This window comes from Bubalus kerabau, chromosome 13 (genome assembly GCF_029407905.1).
Source record: "Bubalus kerabau isolate K-KA32 ecotype Philippines breed swamp buffalo chromosome 13, PCC_UOA_SB_1v2, whole genome shotgun sequence".
NCBI lineage: Eukaryota > Metazoa > Chordata > Mammalia > Artiodactyla > Bovidae > Bubalus > Bubalus kerabau.
The window spans coordinates 72,405,373-72,424,709 of record NC_073636.1 but is presented as its reverse complement, the minus strand read 5'-3'; the positions used below and the strand labels follow the sequence as shown (position 1 = coordinate 72,424,709).

Genomic DNA, 19,337 nt, shown 5'->3' with positions numbered 1-19,337 from the left:
GCTTTCTCACTCACTCATTCTGAGGGAAGCCAGCTCATGCCGTGAGCTGCCCTGCGAAGAGGCCCACAATCACACAGGCAGCCTCAGAAGCACGTCCTCCCTGACTTAAGCCTCTCTTTGAGACTGCAGTCCCAGCGACAGTCTGCCGCAACCTCATAAGGCATCATAAGTCAGTGGCGCCCAGCTATGCTCTATCTAGATTTCTGATCCCCAGAAACTGTAATATAAGACATGTTCGTTATTGTTAAGCTGCTAAGTTTGGGGGAAATGTCATATCGAAATGGATAACTAATCTACTGTTTCTCTTCTCTACTGGCCTGCTGATATTTTCTTCAGGTCCCAAACAAACAGGGCACCCTTGAATCCTTGACTCAAGGTCTATTTCTAAGGGCAGCCCAAACTAAACAAACACAAAGAAACAGAGGCTAGGAGAGAGGAAGGAACTTTCCACAAGTCCTGCTCTGGTCTCCAACATTTGATTCTGAGTCTGGTGCTTCCCCGGTGGCTCAGATGGTAAAGAAACTGCCTGTAGGGACTTCCCTGGTGGTTCAGTGGGTAAGACGCCATGCTTCCATGCAGGGGGGGCCTGGGTTCCATCCCTGGTCTGGGAACTAGATGCCACATGTTGCAGTGAACACCCATTATAGCCAAATTAAAAAAAATTTTTTTAAGAAAACTAATTTATAAAAAAAGAGAGAATCTGCCTGTAATGCAGGAGACAGGGGTTCAATCCCTGGGGTTGGGAAGATCCCCTGGAGAAGGAAATAGAAACACACTCCAGTATTCTTGCCTGGGAAATCCCATAGACAGAGGAGCCTGGCTACAGTTCATGAGGTTGCAAAAGAGTCAGACACAACGTAGCGACTGGACAACGACAACAGACTGGTGCTTACAGGACCACTTCCCACTGAGGGAGTCGGAGACGAGGAACAGGAGGAGCAGCAGAATGAATGCTGGACTTGAAGTCAGAGAGTCTGGCCTCAAACTGTCCCTCTGCGCATTCTCTGGGTGATGAAAGTACTTGGTATTTCAGGGACGGTTTTCCCAGCTGAAACACTAATGACTAACTCAACGGCATGAGGAGTAAAGGTGCTTAAAGCCAGTGGTCAGGGCTTTGGAAACACATGACTTAGCGCAAATGTGAGACATTACAATAGGCAAAATGGCCATGGGTCCCCAAATCACTACTCATAGGACCGACCATGTGACCCCTGAGTGGCATGGGACTCTGAAGCTACCCACTGCACTTCTGGGCCCAGAGAGCTTCTTTTCTTTGCTTGGAATGCAGAGTGCCCTTGGAGAGGAGGCGAAGCAAGCAGCAACCCAGCCCACTCTGCTCTGGCAACTCAGCCGCTCTTTTAAATAGAAGTATTGTGTCCCAAGGCCCTTTTAAAATAACCCTATTTTGAGATGTTTATATACAAACCTGGGAAAGAACGGCGGTATTATGCCTGTAACAGAACGTTCTCATAAATAAGAAGGTGCCATTGCTCATTCATTTCCAAGGCTGCTCTGTGGGCTGCTGCCTTTGGAGTGAGGCCTGGGAGAGGTCTGACATGCTGGATGGGCTTTTCTTGGGGTTTTTTGGGCTTTGTCTGCCAGCCTTGCTGGGGGAAGGAGCACGCCTCGTCCTGGAGTTCCAGGACTTTCTCTGCTGCACTGCTCATCTGCCTTGTCAATGGGGCCTGGCAACCTCCTCTAGATGGAGGATCCACTTTAGAAAAATCATTTTTTCTTTGTAATCAAGGGTTATAACATGTTTCAGTGAATTCTTCAGAATCACTTGCAATCATTGTAGCGAGCCCTTGGGGGTGGGGGGTGGGGTGGGCGGGGATGGGTTTGAATGCAGCGTATGACACACACACATCATGGGTTACCCTCAATTATTCTCCTCTTGATCTGCCACCAAAACATATTATCTTCAGGCACCCCTGTCCTGTGCCTCCCACGATCACAGCTAGCATTTTATAGGAAAGGCACACTGAGAGACGTGAGGGATACGTATGCATGTATTTTGCGATAAATATAAACGTGTATGTTTTTGGATATGTATGTATATGTTTTTAAATATATATGTATATGTTTTTGGATATATATATGTTTTTGGATATATGTGTACATGTTTTTAGCTATATATGTACAATTTTTTGGAGAGATATATATATATACTTATTTACTTATTTGGCTGCCTCAGGTCTTAGCTGTAGCACACAGGCTCTCCGTTGCGTCCTGTGGGATCTTTCACTGCAGCTCATGGACTCTAGCCCTGGCAGGTGGGCACAGTAGTTGTGGTGTGCAGGCTTAAGCTGCTCCGTGACATGCAGGATCTTAGTTCCCCAACCAGGATTTGAACCTGAGTCCTGGGCTTTGCAAGGTGGACTCAACCCCCGGACCACCGGAGAAATCCAGGAACACATATGTTTTTAAGTGTGGATGATGTGCCAGGACCAGTGCTGAGAACTCTCTGTTATCTCATTTTCTCCCCACAGCATCCCCAAGAGGCAAGCACTACCATGATCTCCATTTCGCAGATGAGAAAACAGAAGCTCAAGGAGATGAAGCTACTTAGAGTCACACAACTAGTAACTGCTGGAAAAGGGACGCAAATGATGGTTGTTTCATGCTATGATGGTGCCTCCTGTGGATTCAAGAGCTATGGTAAAGATTACTGCAGAAACATATTTACTGCTACTGCTATTGATATCGCCCTACTCCTTGTTCCTCCCCCAAGATTCCTGCCCCAGAGCTTCTCTGGCCCCAGGAGGGTCCTCAGCCCCCACATGGGGCATCTACAAGTGCCAGGGAATTAATGTCTCAGGAGTAACTCTCAACTCATGAGGGATGGGAGTTGGTGGATAAAGCTCACATTCAGTGAAATAGTTCTCAAGTGTGTAACACAGAGTTTCCCAAAGGGGACCAAGTCCCAGTTGCTTTCAGAGGCGACCTGCTCATTTACTGTGTGTTTTACTGGCTTTCCTCCCTTTCATGTGTCCTTCCCTCACTGTCTCAAAGTGCTTCTGGAATCACCTCCCCAAATAAACTACGTGCACCCATATTCTTGACTCAAAGTCTACTTTGAGGGAACCCACCCAACACAGGGGCTTAGCACAAAGCCTGGAATTCAGTAAGTACTCAGCAAGCGGTACTAACTATTGGACTGTTATCACCCCTACTGCCACCCTGGCTCTGCCACATCCCTGGTGCATCCAGGGGGTGTCCTATCCCCTCTCTTGGTCTGGCCCAGCTTTGCATAGCAAGAGCTCAGGCTTTGAATTAGAAGATTGCTGGCCCTTTCCTGAGTTTGGCTTTAGCACCTGCCCCTCCAATCTCAGGCAGCTCAACACTGGCAAGAGTGTACTTTTCTTGCTCGACATGACTCAGGTCTGGGAGTAAGAGAATTTTACTTCCTGGCTGCTTAAGTGGCTAGCCTCAGTTTTCTTCTCTGTGCAATGGGTGTAATTAAGAGCCTGGACCTGTTGTCTTAGTCTGTTCAGGCTGCTGTAACAGAAGACCATAGGTTGGGTGGCTTATAAATAACAGATATTTATTTCTCACAGTTCTGGAGACTGGAAGTCCAAGATGAGCTTTGTACCAGCATGGTCTACTTCTGGTGAAACGGAATGGTCTGTTTCTGGTTTTCCCTGCTGTATTGCAGCCTGCTGACTTCTCACTGTGTCCTCACATGGTGGAAGGGCATGAGGTCTCTGGGGGGAGGTATCCTTTATAAGGTCACAGATCCCACCCTCATGGCCGCAGCCCCTCTCAAAGACCCCATCTAGTAATTCTGTCACTCCGGGGGTTAGGATTTCAACGTAAGAATTTGGATGGCGGGGCGGAGGGGAAACAAACATGCAGACCATAGCAGTCCTAGAGATGACTAAAGGAGGGAATGCTTATGCAATGCTTCATCCAGTGCCCGGTACAGGAGGAGGACCCCAAACAGTGGCCGGAGACTCTCTAGACCAACCCGCCATCGCATGCCTCGAAGAGGCTCCGAGAGTCGCCTGTCAGAAGTATCGAATATACAGTCCCACCTGCCATGGGCTGTAGGGGTGGGTGAAGAGGAAGGGTCTGGATAGGGCCTGAGTGACAGCAAGCCTCTTTGTGAAATTTCTGGCACTGGCAGCGTCTGCTGATCAAATATTTATCAGACCCTTCTATGTGCCCACAGCACTGTGCAGAGATGAAAATGACACACAGCTGGCCCCCAGGAAGCTCACAGCCATGCACCAGGCGGGTAAGCCCATGACAGCACAGAGCAGAATGTGTGTCACGTGAGGGATGTTTTCGGGACTGTGGGAGAAGCTGGTTGGGAAGGCTTCAGATGGAGTCTCTGCCCCCTCTGTGACAGCTCAATAATCATGTTGACCATGAACATTTATTGCCACTTACTCTGAGGAAGGCAAGTGTAGAACAGTTCACATGAGTTAACTCAGTTGATCCTATACCAATATGGACCCTGTAAGTGGGGACTGTTATCATCATCCTCGTATTATAGATAAGAAACTGAGTCCCGGAGAGGTCACTCTTGCAGGCTTGCCCTGAGTCACACAGTTGGTAAATGGTGGTGCTGAGATTTGAGGAGTCTGGATCCAGAGTCCTTACTTTTACCTGCCACTGTCTGCCGCACCCAGACTCACAGGGGACCTATCATCTGGGTCCTCTGTACTTCCAGGGGTCCCTCTGGGGAATTTGTGTGCAATTTTACTTAACAATGCTTTGGTTAATTTTGGTCCCTTAGGCTCCTTCCTGTGCCCTGATAAGTTGTAAGTTCTGAGTTTGGTTTGGATTTGCTGGAAAACTTGGGTCTGTTGAGTGTGCGAGCATGTCTGGACATCTGCTCTGTCCTGATTCCCTGGGGGCCCCATTCTAGCGTCTAAGTGTGTGGACTCGATCATGGTTTCCGAGACATGACTAGTCACCCGGCCATTTCCATCCTACAGATGGAGGGTTCTAAAGGTTCCCAGGGTCACCAACTCTGGTAGATCCTGTTCTGTTGTCCTGACACGATCCCTTTTCTTCCCACCCCTCAGCTGCTATGAGGTCAGTAGCTAGCTGCCCACAGCTGCTCCCTTCTTAGGGTTGTCATATTTAGCAAATCAAAATATTCGTTTTTATCTGGCAGCCCCTGATCATTAACTTACAGGCGTTTCGCATATTTTTCTACTTAGAATCCCCTAGTGGGATTAACTACTTAATCACCTATTTTGTCTTTTCATTCTATTCCTATCACCTTTGCTCAGTAACTCACAAGATACTGAATCCTCACTCAAGCTCTCTTCTGGAGAACGCAGATCCTCTTGAGAATGTGATAAAAACTCTAGACCATCTCCGTACAACACAGATGTACCTACACGCCAACACTGGCACAGAGTTCTTGGGATTGACCTTGAAGAGACCCCTCTCACTTCCGCCTGTGTTGCTCAGGCCTTGTCTGCTTCACCCTTTCAGAGCTGAGGGCCAGTGACTGGCAGCGTCCACTGATCAAACACACTCAGTGGTTGGGGAATGGAGCTCCACTTCTTAAGAGGAGGAGCATCACAGAATTTGTGGAACTATCTTTAAAATCCCTCAGCCACTTACAGTCGCAGTTTTACCTTTAATTCATGTGATTACTTGATTAATATCTGTCTGGGCTGCCCTAGTAAAGAAAAAATACATTTTTTTCCTGTTTCTCACCATTATGTCCCAGCACCTAATACATAATTAGCACTGAATAAATACTTATTTAATAAGTGATAAGCTTATTTATTAACATTTGTATAGTTCAAGAAACATCTTTGGCTAAGAAGTCACGATCAAATTTTAGTGGTATGTCACCAAAATTCGGGGTTTTCCTATCAATCCTTGCAACTGCCCTTTCAATTCCAGTTGAAGGGTGAGGTATAGGGTATGGAGATTTTTTTTCCTTCATCCGTTTTGCAAATATTTATTGAGCACTTATTGTATGCGGGAAAGTTCTAGATACTGAGGACACAGAGATTAATAGGATGCACCATGGCTTTATAAATTGAGACATCTACATGCTAATATATAAAGCAGCCCAAAGGTTTCTGAATAATCTTCACATATGAAAGACAATAGGCACTTGTATTAGAAACAGATCCCTTGATACTGAGTTTGCTGAGGATGTTTTATCAGCCCAGCATGTCACCGACGTGAAATGGAGTATTTACATTTAATTCCAAAGTGGTTGTGCCAACCTCGGTCCTCTGGTCTTCATACTTTGGGTCACTGTTTGCAAATGTATAAAAGGTTTTGTCAAAGGAGCTGGATAAAGATGGAAAGAGAATGACATTATATGCGACTAGTGGGGATCGCAGAGTGGTTGATGCCGAGGAACGGCAGGTCAGGTCACGGCAGGTGTTCATGGAGAGTGAGGATAATGTAAAGAAATGGAATGGGAGAAAGGAAAATGCCAGCAGTAAAGGCATTGGCCGAGATGAATGCAGTGTGGTAGGAGGGCTGGTGTGTGGCTCAGGAGACCTTAGTTCCGGCCCCTGCTCTGCTGCAGGGAGCCCCACACTGCCTTTCCTGGGCCTCTTGCTTGTAAGGGGTATGCATTGGATCAGACCAGAGGTCTTAAACTTTTTTTGATTAGCGTATCTCTAGTATAGCATTTTAACCCTACACCCAGGTATATGTAGAACAGGTAAGATCTAAGCCTCTCTACTTAGAGGAGTAGGAGTAGGGGGCTATATCCACGCTGTTGGTGCCTTTTCCATACTCCCTTGCCCTTAAATTTTCAGTTCATTCCACTGAATTTCAATGGCCAGCCTGTGTTTTTTTTTTTTTGCCCAGGGGCTTTCTCTAGCTCCCAGCATCTATTTTTCTACCTACTTGGCAGGATGAAAGTACTAGGGAGTTAACATTCCCCACAAGCAGCACTCAACCAATGACTGATGGGAGCCAGGGTATTTATACCCTCAGGTGGGCCATCCTGAGGCATATGATATAGACTGGCTCCTAGGGTTCCCAAGAAGCCACAAGTCTTGGGTAGTCCACAGTGGTACTTGCATTACCGACACATCCTTTACTGGCTCTCTTTTTTCTTTTCTTCCTTTTCTCATTTGCTCACTCTCCAACTGGTGTTTCCTGGGATCACCTCCCAAACATATGTGTGTGCATGCATGTTCAGTCACGCCCAACTCTTTGTGACTCCATGGACTGTAGCCTCCTGCTGCTGCTAAGTCGCTTCAGTCATGTCCGACTCTGTGCGACCCTATAGACGGCAGCCCACCAGGCTCCCCTGTCCCTGGGATTCTCCAGGCAAGAACACTGGAGTGGGTTGCCATTTCCTTCTTCAATGCATGAAAGTGAAAAGTGAAAGTGAAGTCGCTCAGTTGTGTCCGACTTCTAGTGACCCCATGGACTGCAGCCTACTGGGCTCCTCCGTCCATGGGATTTTCCAGGCAAGAGTACTGGAGTGGGGTGCCATTGCCTTCTCCTCTATCCTTGGGATTCTCTGGGCAAGAATACAGAAGTGGATTGCCATTCCTTCCTCCAGGGGATCTTTCCAATCCAGGGATCAAATCCATGTCTCTTGCATCTCCTGCATTGCAGATGAATTCTTTACTGCTGGACCATTGGGGAATATATGACTTGCACTTAAACCCTTATCTCAAGGTCAACTTCCAGAGTGACCCTAACTAAGACAGGAGTTTGGAGCAGAAAACCCTCTCCCTCCTTGATTTCTCACCTCCTGAGAGACCTCTCTGTGGATCCCCTTGGCCCCAGCACAGATTGCAAACCATTGAACTAAAAAAAAAAAAAAAAGCTTCTATTTCCTTACAGCTATAGCATTCGAAAATGTCCACACATCTCTGCTTTCAGAGAATATGGTATATGAAAAACAACTTTATGTTAGCATTCTCGGGTGAAAAGAATCAGATTCTTTATAAACCCAAAGTCAAATGGTGCTTCGACTTTGGAGATGGGTTATTATGAGCTAGCTTTCTCTTTTGCTCACTTGCTTTATGGAGTGAGGAAATGAGTCTGTGCCAACTAGCAGACACTCTGGTCCCTAATAGGTTAGGGACAATGAAGCTCAAATGGTTCCTGGATTGATAAGGCACCCCCCTCCTTATGACGGGTGAATCCCTTTCTGACGCTTCTCCTAACCTTCACAGGGAGGACAGAAGAAGAACATCAGAGCCTCAGAGGCTTTTGTCCTCCACAGCTGGGAAGAGAAAACACGAAGCACAGATGTAGCGCTCTCTGTGGGGTGATGCTCAGATATCCTTGCCCTTACTGCCTCCAGGCACAGCAGCCTGGCTTCCAGCTGCTTGCGTCTGCACTTTGTTGCCAGTGGCACATGGCTGACTTCCAGGGAATTCTCACTCCCTGGGAGCTGCCCTCAAACTGAGATCGAGGGGTGTTGGGATACCAATACCCCAGCTCCCTAGTCCCTGAAGCAGGGAAACTCAGGTGAGTGCTGTACCATGTCCTGAGCGCCCCTAGAATTTGGCTCCAGGCTTCCACGGTGATGATGAGCTTGTCAACACGCCCTGAATTGGTTGCCTTGTCTGCCTCACTTCCCCACTCCTCGACTGTCGACTGGTATTTTCTCGCACCTCCCAAATAAATCCCAGCTGCTCAAATCCTTGTCTCAGATTCTGCTTTTGCTAGGACCCCAGTTGAAAGATAAGTTTCCCAGACAAGTGTTGGGTAGTTTCTGCTCATCCCTTATTTGTCTCTGGAAGCCTGTATCATAGGTCACAGTATCAGTTGATGAGCAGATGTGCATGGATGCTGTTAAGTGCCTCTGGGATGGGGACCCAGCCTTGGGTTCAAGCCTGAGTCGGAACCAAACTTGGGTCCACTCACCTGCACACAGCAAAGCCAACGTACTGATCCCAGATTGCAGTGAAGGAAAGTACAGCACTTATTGCAAGGCATGAAGTGGGGTCCACAACTGGTCTTCTGGGGAGTCACAGAGGTGGGCTGTTAGAGACAAAGGCCAGAGGATAAGGCCCCAAAGACCTCAGGGCACAGTCCCACAGTCGAGGTAACAGGGGTTAGAGAATTAAACTCCATTCCAAGAGTGTCCACTAGAGGGCTCCCCACATGTCTTGTGACTGAAGGAAGTGTGGACACAACACCCACAAGTGTGGGTCTTCATTGCCTGAAACCCGTCCCCTCCCCACTCTCATTCTTCACGCATTCTCTGGGTCCTTGGCTTCAACACATACTCTACCTCCAGGATCACCTTTGGTCCCAGCTCCCACCCTCACAAGTTCACCCTTCATAAATTCACCCCAATTCTTTCAATCCTCCTTCCAAAATCTTTTTCAGAGCTTATTCCCTTTCTTCCATTCTCTTGACCTTGCTGCTACATCCTCAGAACCCAGTAAGGTACTCATACATGCTGACTGAATGAATGAATAAATGAACGAATGGATAAGCAGTGGCCAATCAGCTGAAAGAAGTCCAGCTACTCTAGCCGGCTGTGTGGTCTCACCCTCCTTTCTTAGAGCTCATGAATACCTAAATACACACTCTTCTTAATGGCAACACCCACCACTTACTCTTCTGTGACATAACACGATCATTCTGACCCTCTCACCTTTGCTCTGCTATGCTTCACACCTTAAAACGCCTAGTTTTCCATCTTTACTTGTAAAAATTCTGCTCATTTTCTAAAGCCCAGCTCCCCAGCCTTTTTTGAACTTGTGACATTTAGTTTGTTTCTCTCTGAGGGAACAACTGAAAACATGTTTTTGACACCACCATCTTTAAAAGACAGTGAGCTTCTCCATATCAAGAGTTTTATGCACGGTTGACTTTAGCTGTTCACCAAATATTTGGGGTTATCCCCTCTTGTGGACACATAGGAATGTGTCATTCTATCGGCTTGAAGGAAGTCATGACCACGTGACTTGCTTTGGCCAATGAAATATGAGCAGGGTGATGGGCATCCCTTTTAAGAGCCAGTGGAGGGTCCTCCGCATCCCCTTTCTTGTTTTAGCGATCATGGAAGGGCGGGGATGGATTTCTCTCAGCCTGAGTTCCTGAGTGAGGACGATGTCCAGCAAAGGTAGCACAAGCAAGAAATAAGCTTTTGTTGTTTCAGGTCTCTAAAATTTGGGGGTTGTGGTTACACAGCATAAGCTAGCCCCTGTGAGAAGCAAGCTTGTGTCTTCCTGCTGAAGACAAGGTGTATATGTTGAATTAAGTCACTAAGAAACTCTCTTTCTTCACTGGAGTCACTACCATTCTGTGGCTGAGATGATGGAACAGATAACACCGGCATGCTCTGAATTTAAGGTATTAAAATATTGGATTTACATGAAGTTAAGTGAGGCATTGAGTAACTGTCCATTGCATTTTCATTGTAGATGGCCAATGAGGTGGTTATAGTTTAGAAATGAAAAAATGTCCTCCATGGACTATTTTTTTCCCCTCCTCCGTCCCTCCATTCATCTCTCCCATCTCTTGCCCTTCCTCCATCCCTCCTCCCTTTCTTTCTCTTAAACTTAGTGCTATCTGTTGGTTGAGCATGAAAAGCTTGTATGAGAAGCAGGAACAAGCCAGCCACATGATTTTTAATTTCTTTAAGGTATGAATAAAGAACAGAAAATCTTGCCATAAGAAAAAATAAATTTGTATTTTGAAAACATTCATCTTTTAGACCAGCAGAGGCAATTTTGATCGGATCTTCCATTCCTCAATTTTTTATCCTCTACATCTCAAATTTCACCCTAGAAGCAAAAAGGATAAGCTTTTCTAATGACAAAATAAATCTAATATTAAATTTTTGCATCACGCTTGTCTCACTTTCTGAGGTTATTTCCTACCATAATGGTCCAGGTTCTCTGAAATATCTTTAAGAAAAAAAATTTTTTTTCATCAGTGCCTGCAACAAATGAATCACACAGACAATTTGCTGCAGTGGCTTTTCTTTTTGTGTGAAGAGCAAGAATTCCTGAGTGACAAAGCTCAGAATTCACCAACCTCCAGGTTTTGAAATTACTCATCCAGACATGAAACAAAATTGAAAAAATCAGAGAGATCTAGTTTGAAAGAAAAAGAATGGTTGATGGCCTGGGAACCAAGTAAGCACTCATTTTGCTTTTGTGCTATTGGATGAAGATGCTTGGATCAAAAGAGGACTTGGAAATGTCAAGGAATTGACAGGCAGGTCTAATAGACACAGGCAAAGTGTTTATCATACAAAAAAGCATACATCTGGAGTGTCAGCAGCGACACTCAGCCCAGAGAGCCTCACATCGCCCCTCTTGCCATAACAAACTCATTGACAAGAACTGTCATTGACTCTGCTTTATCTTCCGTGTGCTCCTAAGAGGGTGCGTTTCAAGCGCAACCTACGTAAATGGAGGTTTGCTTCCTGACCTGAGAGATCAATTCTCTGTCAAAGAGAGCTGACTGATGGATCACCATGTGGCTGCCACTGCATTGAAAATCACATCAAATACCTTCTCAAGCACACCTCTGAATTACATGCCAGATCTCCAAAGAGGAGGTTACAGATGCATCCACATAGCTCACCCCACTGCCTGTCTCACAAAGCAAATTAAATGAGACTGTTGTTCAGTGGTTTGGGCTGTTCTCCCAGCCAGAGGCAACAGGGTACCAAGGTTGATAGCACAGATTTCAGAGCCTGGTGGCTGGTTTGGAGCCAGGATCTGCCGCTTATCAGCTCTCTAACCTTGGGCAAGTTATTCGGCCTCTCTGTTTTGGTTTCCTCAGCTGCCAAATAAGGATAATAATATGGTACCATCCTTCCTGCCTCTCTCCTTCTGTCACTTCCTTCCAGGGATTTGCCCACCCTTCCTCTAGTTTTATGGAGGTATAATTGACATACAGGGCTTCCTAGGCGGCGCTAGGGGTAAAGAACCTGTCTGCCAACACGGGGGATGTTAAGAGATGAGGGTTCAATCCCTGGGTCAGGAAGGTCTCCTGAGGAGGGCATGGCAAACCATTCCAGTATTCTTGCCTGGAGAATCCCATGGACAGAGAAGCCTGGAGAGCAACAGTCAGTGGGGTCGCAAAGAGCAGGACACGACTGAAGTGACTTAGCACCTCGCACGCATGCATGCAACTGACATACAACATTGTTTAAGGTGTACAACATAATGATTTAACTTACGTGCCTCATGAAGTGATGAGCACAGTAAGTTTAGTGAACATCCACCATCTCATATACATACAAATTAGAAAAAAAATTTTTTTCTTGTGATGAGAACTCAGGATTTATTCCCAGGGCTGTATCTTAACCTGAAATGAAGTGAAAGTGTTCATCGCTCAGTTGTGTCTGACTCTTGGCAATCCCATAAACTGTAGCCTGCCAGGCTCCTCTGTCCATGGAATTCTCCAGGCAAAAATACTGGAGTGGGTTGCCATTCCCTTCTCCAGGGGATGTTCCTGACCCAGGGATCGAGTCCATGTCTCCTGCACTGGCAGATTCTTTACCATCTGAGCCACCGGGAAGCCCATATCTTAACCTGGGTTCTTCAAAAGCAGACCCTGAGACATGTTTCTAAGATGAGAAATTAACTGGGAGTTAAAGATAGATGAGGGCTGAGGGGAGATGGGAAAGATGTGGCCAGGAAGCAGTGATTCACTGAAGAAGCCATCCTTGGAGATGACTGGAACTTGATACAGTCCAGGGAGCTTCAGAAACTTAAAACATGAACCTCAGAGCAAAGCAGGCACCCAAGGGGTGGAGAAGCTGGGGTGCGCACACACCAACTTCCGGCCATCTCCATGAGGTCTGCACTCATGTGTGAGTGCACATGTGTGCGTGTGCACACGCAGAGAAGTGGCATTAATTCCCCCATGCTTCTGACTTGCCTTGTGGGCTGTAAAGTGGCTCTGTCAGGATGAGAAAGCCCTCAGGCAAAGACACACATGCTGGCAGTTGAAATCCGGCAGTGCCCTCTGGAGAAGTCAGAGTGAAGAGATAGGTGCGGGGTGATGCCAGACGCTTTGAAAATGAAATGAGTTAATTATTGTGCGACACTTAGCATCGTCCCCGCCCAGAGTAAGCACTCCTCAAAGAGCTTGATTAACACAGAAGCTAGACCGCTGTTCTTTGGAATGATTTAATATTTTTGGATGGATTTTATTTCTGTTTCTCACTTTTTCCTTTGGGATTCTGAATCATGATTAGGGGCTTGTAAGATTGGCCAAGTGCATTACAGGTTTTCTTCAAGATGAGTGTGCAAACGTGAAGTGGCTTACTGATGGAGCTGTCTCAATCAGAGAGACTCATCACCGTGTCATGGCCTCTGTGACAAATGTCTGTCTGTCTGGCTGTTGGAGGAGCCACATGTCATCAGCACTTATTCTATACTGGAGGTCACTGCCAGCTCGAGAGACACGATTTTGATTCCTGATCTGGGAAGATTCTGCGTGTGGCATGGAGCAGCTAAGCCTGTGCGCCACAGCTGTTGAGCCTGTGCTCTAGAGCTCAAGGGCTGCAATTACTGAAGCCCATGTGCCCTAGAGCCCGAGCTCTGCACAAAAGAAGCTATGTCAATGAGATGCCCGCACACCGCGACTAGAGACTAGCCTCCACTCACCCCAACTAGAGAAAGGCCTGCACAGCAACACAGACCCAGTATAGCCAAAAAATAATAAACAAACAAAAGTATAAAAAATACTGGAGGTCACGATCTAGCTATGCTTATGCTGCAATGACAAATAAGCCCAGAATCTTACTGGCTTAACGGGAATTAACACCCATCTAATCTTGTCCCTCTGCTTATCCTGCGCTGTAAACTCACTGAAGTGTGCCCAATCTTAGTCACCACTGTACCCTCAGCTCCTAGGACAGGGCACAGCACAAAAAGGGGACAATGATAAGCGACAAGTGAACCAATGGATTCCATGAGCATCACACTTGCAGATTTCCTGTCCTTTGAAATATGGGTCTCTTCCCATTGACCATCTACTCAGCTCCCTGAAGCTTTTCTTGCTCTCCTGAGCCTGTAATAGCCCCTCTCCTCTAACTTCTTGGGCGCTCGATATCTCTCCCCAGGGTATCACCTTCTGCCTTGCATGATGGTAGTTTCTGTGCATGTCAGACCTTATCACTCTTCCCTTAAACCCCCAAGGTGGCTTCCAAGTACCGTTAGAATGCTGTCTACATCCTGATCCATGCTCTAGCCCCCAAGTCTCCCCTAGGGATCTTGCCCACCACTTTCTTCTCTCCTTCCGCCACAGTGGTCCTGTAGCTGTTCCTTGTCATGTGTCATACATGGTGCTGCCTCAGGCCCTTTGCACCTGCTGTGCCTTATGACATCTCTCTACTTTCTGCCCTCAGATCACTTGTTCTACTGATTCAGATCACTGCTCAAATGTCATCACATTAGAAAGGGCTTCCCTGACCACTGTATCTTAAAAGGATACACACCGCCACATTAATCTGCTTTATATAAATATTTTTTATCAATATATCACACATTTACTTGGTCGTCCTGTTGGCCCCCTTCACCTACAAGGATGAAAAGTCCATGAGGACAGTGACCTTCCTTATTTCCTGTGTTATCTCCAGCTACGACGATAATTGGCACTTAATAGGACCTCAGTAAATGTTTTTTGAATAAAGGCATAATGATTATCATCTCATTTTAGACACAAGGTAGCTGAATCCTATAGAGCTGAATAAAACCATATAAACTAACATAGCTATTTATCCATAATGTATCTCACATCTACTATATGTAGATACTTCACTTTAACTTTTATAATAAGAAGTTTCTTTTACATATAGGGAAACTGAGGCCCAGAGAGGTTATGTGACTTGTCCAAGGTCACACAGCCAAGAAAGCAGTGGAGCAGGGCTTCCAACTCATTGCTGGTCCAGTTCCTGGGCTCATGCTCTTAACCACTGTGCTCTAGGAGGCAGCCAAGAAGGAATACACTGTGGGTTGTTGGAGGAAATACCAAGAGACTCCGTTAAAAGCTCTCCATTGATGATTCTACACTGACTGGGAATTTCTCAAGTGGGAAACATGATGGGATCTCCAAGACTTAGGCCTGGACAAAAGCCGGCAGTGAGTGTTGGGAGCTATGATGGAGGTGAGGCAATTACTCTGTGACATGCCCAGGGCACAGGCCTGGGGAGATGGTCTCATCCTGGGTCTGTAGAGACGGCTTATCCAGAGGCTTAGGGCATGACTCACCACGTGAGCAAGTGTGAACAAGGTCTTTGCTTATGTCATCATCCAGATCCACGCATCTGTGACCTATCACGTGCGTAAGGCGTCCTTGCCCTGGCAAACTCCTGTGTCTCTACAGTACCCCACAAGGGCCAGGTATACATGAGGTGTTCAATAAATGCTCAGTGAGTGGGGGCTACTTTTTTCCATCCTAAAGCAGACATGAATTTAGGGACACACCCACTGCCCACAACCGGTCTCTCCCACACTTCACGCACGGGTGTCTAACTGTTTTCACAAACCCAAATATGATGAAAGCCCTTCCATGCTTATAAATTTTCCCTGGATCTTCATTGTCCCAGGAAAAATTCCAAAGTCTAAAAAGGAGTCCTCTAGGATATCAATACTCGGCACAGTTTCAGAGACCAGCTATGGGGTTCCCTCTATCTTTCCCCTGACTAATTTTACAGGGTCCTGATAAAGGAAAGGAAATTGACCAAGGATGCAGTGGGCCAGTGGTGGAGACAGGCCTGGAAACCCGGTCACCTAATGCCCAGTCCAGTGGTCTGACCTCTGTGAGTACTGCAGGGCACAAACATGTAACTCCAAGGTCACAGAGAGCAGCTTTTTGTTTGAAGGCAGCTGAATCCCTCCCTCCTCCGTCATGGTAACCATTTCCATACAGTTCATTCCTCTTTGGCCTCTGATCCCTGGGCTTGATAATTAATCAGGCTTTTGAATAATTAAAAAATTTAAAAAAATGCCTTTGTAACTGTTAAAATTGCTCCAGTAATTACTGCCTTATCAAGAGACTGCTGCTGCAGACTGGAATCCTTCTCCAACAGATGTGAAGTATTTTCATTTGAGGCTTTGGGATTCAAAAGTTGAGGAAGGCGTGCTTGTTATGTTAGCTAGTCCCTTTGAACATGAATAGTGTCAACTCTTGACTCCAGGATCCCCACAGAACCACCCCCTCTCATTCTTAGAGTGAGATCTCCTAACGAGATGCAGTGTATCTCCTCTGCTTTCACAGCCTGCTATCAAGTATGATCATTAATTAAAATACTGGATTGATTCATTTAATCCAATTCTGCACATGGGCCTTTCTGAGCCTGGCTTCCGAATTCAACATTCACTTTTCAATAAGAAAATTAAAAACAAAACAAAACAAAACTATGTATTCGTTTGGCTGTGCAGTGTCTTAGTTGGGGCATGTGGGATCTAGTTTCCTGACCAGGGATCAAACTGGGGCCCCATGCACTGGGAGCATGGAGTCTTAGCCACTGGACTACCACAGAAGTCTGTGAATAAGTAACCTCTTGTGGGAGCAGAGTGAATGACGATGTTTGCTTTTATTAAGTTACTACCTGGCCCTTCCTGACCCAGCCAACACCTGGTGCTGAGCCCTAAGATGAAACATTCTGTCCCCACCACTTCTTCGTCATACCTCTTAATGGGTTTTTTTTTTTTTTTAAAACCCAGATCCAGGGTGCTCAGGACTGACAACTGCATCCTGGATTTAGGATGCTATGCAGAAACATGGTGGATGATCCCAGGAAATACAACACGGTAGAAGGACCACCTTCCCAACCAAAGCCCCTTAAATTGATCAAAGACAGGACTAACCACAACACCTGGGGAGGAAATAAGAAGGCAGGTGTAGTCAGGGGGGTGATGTTCATGGGATCTTGTAAGGGAGACATTATTTTATACTGGTTAAGACCACATGCCCTGGTGTTCACCTTAGTTACAACTTCCCCTGGACACATCTGCCATGGTTCAGGCTTCCATGCCCTTCCACATCCCTGGGCTTCCAGTATCTTTGTTCCTCTATCCTAAGGCTAGGAGTAGCTTCTCGCTCTGGTGTATTTCTCAGTTAAACTTCCCGTCCCTTTCTGGGATCTCAGTTACCTCATCACCTTTATAGACAATTTCCAGAATTAAATTTCTTCTGTTGTGAGTACTTTAAGCAGTTTCTGTTTCCCTGATTGGATCTCAACTGATCAACCACTAAGACAAACAGTTAAGTCAACACGTGCCCTCTCGGGCTTACATGAGTTTGAGATGGGTCACTTACCACCTAGAGGGTCTGGACTTACGTGGGTGTCAATGGAAAAAAAGTAGCTAGCAGCTGCCAAGCGCGTACTCTGTCTATACAAGGCACTGTGTTCAGTGCTTTGTTTTCATTATAGAATCTAAGAAGCAGGAACCATGATGTCCGTTTTGTAGACGAGGAAGTGGAGATATGATCAATTTAAGCAATTTCATCTCCATCAGGTTTATTTTCTTCACAGGGAAATTCACTCAGAGCCAGCTGCTCCTTTCAATAAGGAAGAGATTCCCTGCAGGTATGTCAAGGCTCAGGGGTGGCAAGACAAGCAAGGAGGTGAGAAATGACAAAAGGCAGTTTCTATGTGCTGTTTCGCGATGTGGTCTAGAAGCTGAACCTGCTTCTCCGGTCAGGAAGGTGAGGTGTCAAGAGAGGGCCACGTGAACCAGCCACAGGCATCTCTGGTAACTGATTCAAGTCAAGTTCTTGCTGCTAATTGCACACACATTTTGCTCAAGGTAGTAAATAGGAATCACTCACGTGTCCTTAGAGACCGCGGCACCATTCAGTATTCATGGCAAATATGTCACTGGGCTTCATAAGAGAATCGTTTTAAAACAAAGCTTGGTCAGCTGTTTAATAATTTACTGATGGTGACAGCAGGGAGAATATCTAATAACCAGTGAGACTGGCTTTCAAATAGAAAATAAATTCATGTTAGAAGTTACAGGAGGAGAAAAAGGAGAAGGGGGGGAAGCGTAATTAGCAGTAAGGAAATATTTAACATTTGTCTATTCTTGATGTTTTGGAAACCTGTCAGAGAGGAGAAACCTGATTATTGAGAGATTGCACAATTCCATATATTTATATTTTAAAACATCCATGGGTCTTTAATGTTCTTCCCTTGGGAAACAAGAATTAGTTTGTTCTCTGAAAGCAGAAGCCCTGACCCCTAACCGAGCCCTGGGGAGCTTTGTTAATCTGAGAGCTTTCGGGGGGGCTATACAGTCTTTGTTATCATATCTCAGTTTTCCTGAGGTAGGTAGTGCCTGAGAAATTTGGGGAGCAAAGGCTTAAAGAAATAAACTCAACCTAAACTATAATGCCACATTCTCCTGCTCTGGGGAGAACCTTGCCCAGAACTTATTACAGGGGATCTGACTTCTGGGTAAGCTGAACTTATTTATTTTTGTTTACCAGCAAAGCCCTATTGAAATGTCTGTAAAATGAAAAGGGTTTTGAGATGGTTAGGCTTGGAGTTCTCTGCTCATTCCATTACTTTTTGTCCATGGTTGGGAGATATGATAACGGTGATTTTGAAAGGAAATGCTGAGAAGAAACCTAAAGCCAGTAGGCGTCCTGAATCACCGAATTCCTTGTGCTTCTGTTTCCTCACCTGTTAATGGGAAATAATAAGAGAATTGTAGGGTGGATGCACGTAAGGTTTTTAGCTGTGGTCCTGGCTCACAGTAAATGCAAGTTTAAGCATTTCAGGAGGGCAGAAGCCAAACCAAAGTGAACAGTCCCCCAGATTATTGATCTTTAAGCTTCAGTGGCAGACAGTGATGAACAGTGTTTCTGAGTAAAGGAGCCTCCCAGCTCCCCCTGCCTTTCAGCCCGCTCCCCAGGGCGCAGGGCACACTCTGTCCTCCAACCAATCCCTAAATTTGCCACGCCAGAGACAGGTTTCCAGATAAGACAGATGATTTCTGTGTTTCCAGATGGTATTTTCTGCGGTTTTACATTCCGAGATCATACCCTCCATTCTTCACGTCATTTCAACAAACTCACCCTCGTTCAGCCTTGAGTTATTAGCATTTATTTTAGCTGGTAGAAATAATGATTTATCAACATTTTATCTGACATGATAATGGCTTAAATAAGCGTGCACAGTCTGGCCTGGGCACCCATGGGGCAATCTAGACGCACTTGGGAGGGCTCTGCCCCCATCCTGCTAGGTTCCAGGCATGAGGAAGGAGATTCTGGGGACTGAAGTGTGTGGCTAACACTTTGGGTGAAATGTTTTTCTCTGTAGTACAGTACAGTAAAATAATATTTCTCAAACAGACTGTTTCCGAAACTGAAGGAACTCGTCTTTATTCCACTGGGTTGCCTGTGGAGTATCTGACTGGTTGAAAAAGCTTTGGTACAGAGAAGGGGCA

At 46.0% G+C, this 19,337-nt stretch overlaps 1 long non-coding RNA gene across 2 annotated transcripts; it reads right to left on the bottom strand.

Annotated features, from left to right (window-relative positions):
* Window positions 1-5,248: 5,248 nt before the first annotated feature.
* Window positions 5,249-17,355, bottom strand: LOC129625955 (uncharacterized). 2 transcript variants are annotated; one of them, XR_008701668.1, is made up of 3 exons: window positions 17,225-17,355; window positions 8,827-8,943; window positions 5,249-6,234 (listed from the first exon to the last, which is right to left on the bottom strand). It is a non-coding gene; the product is annotated as an uncharacterized LOC129625955 (long non-coding RNA). The 2 variants fall into 2 exon arrangements; XR_008701669.1 differs by having other exon boundaries at window positions 17,203-17,333.
* Between the last annotated feature and the right edge of the window lie 1,982 nt (window positions 17,356-19,337).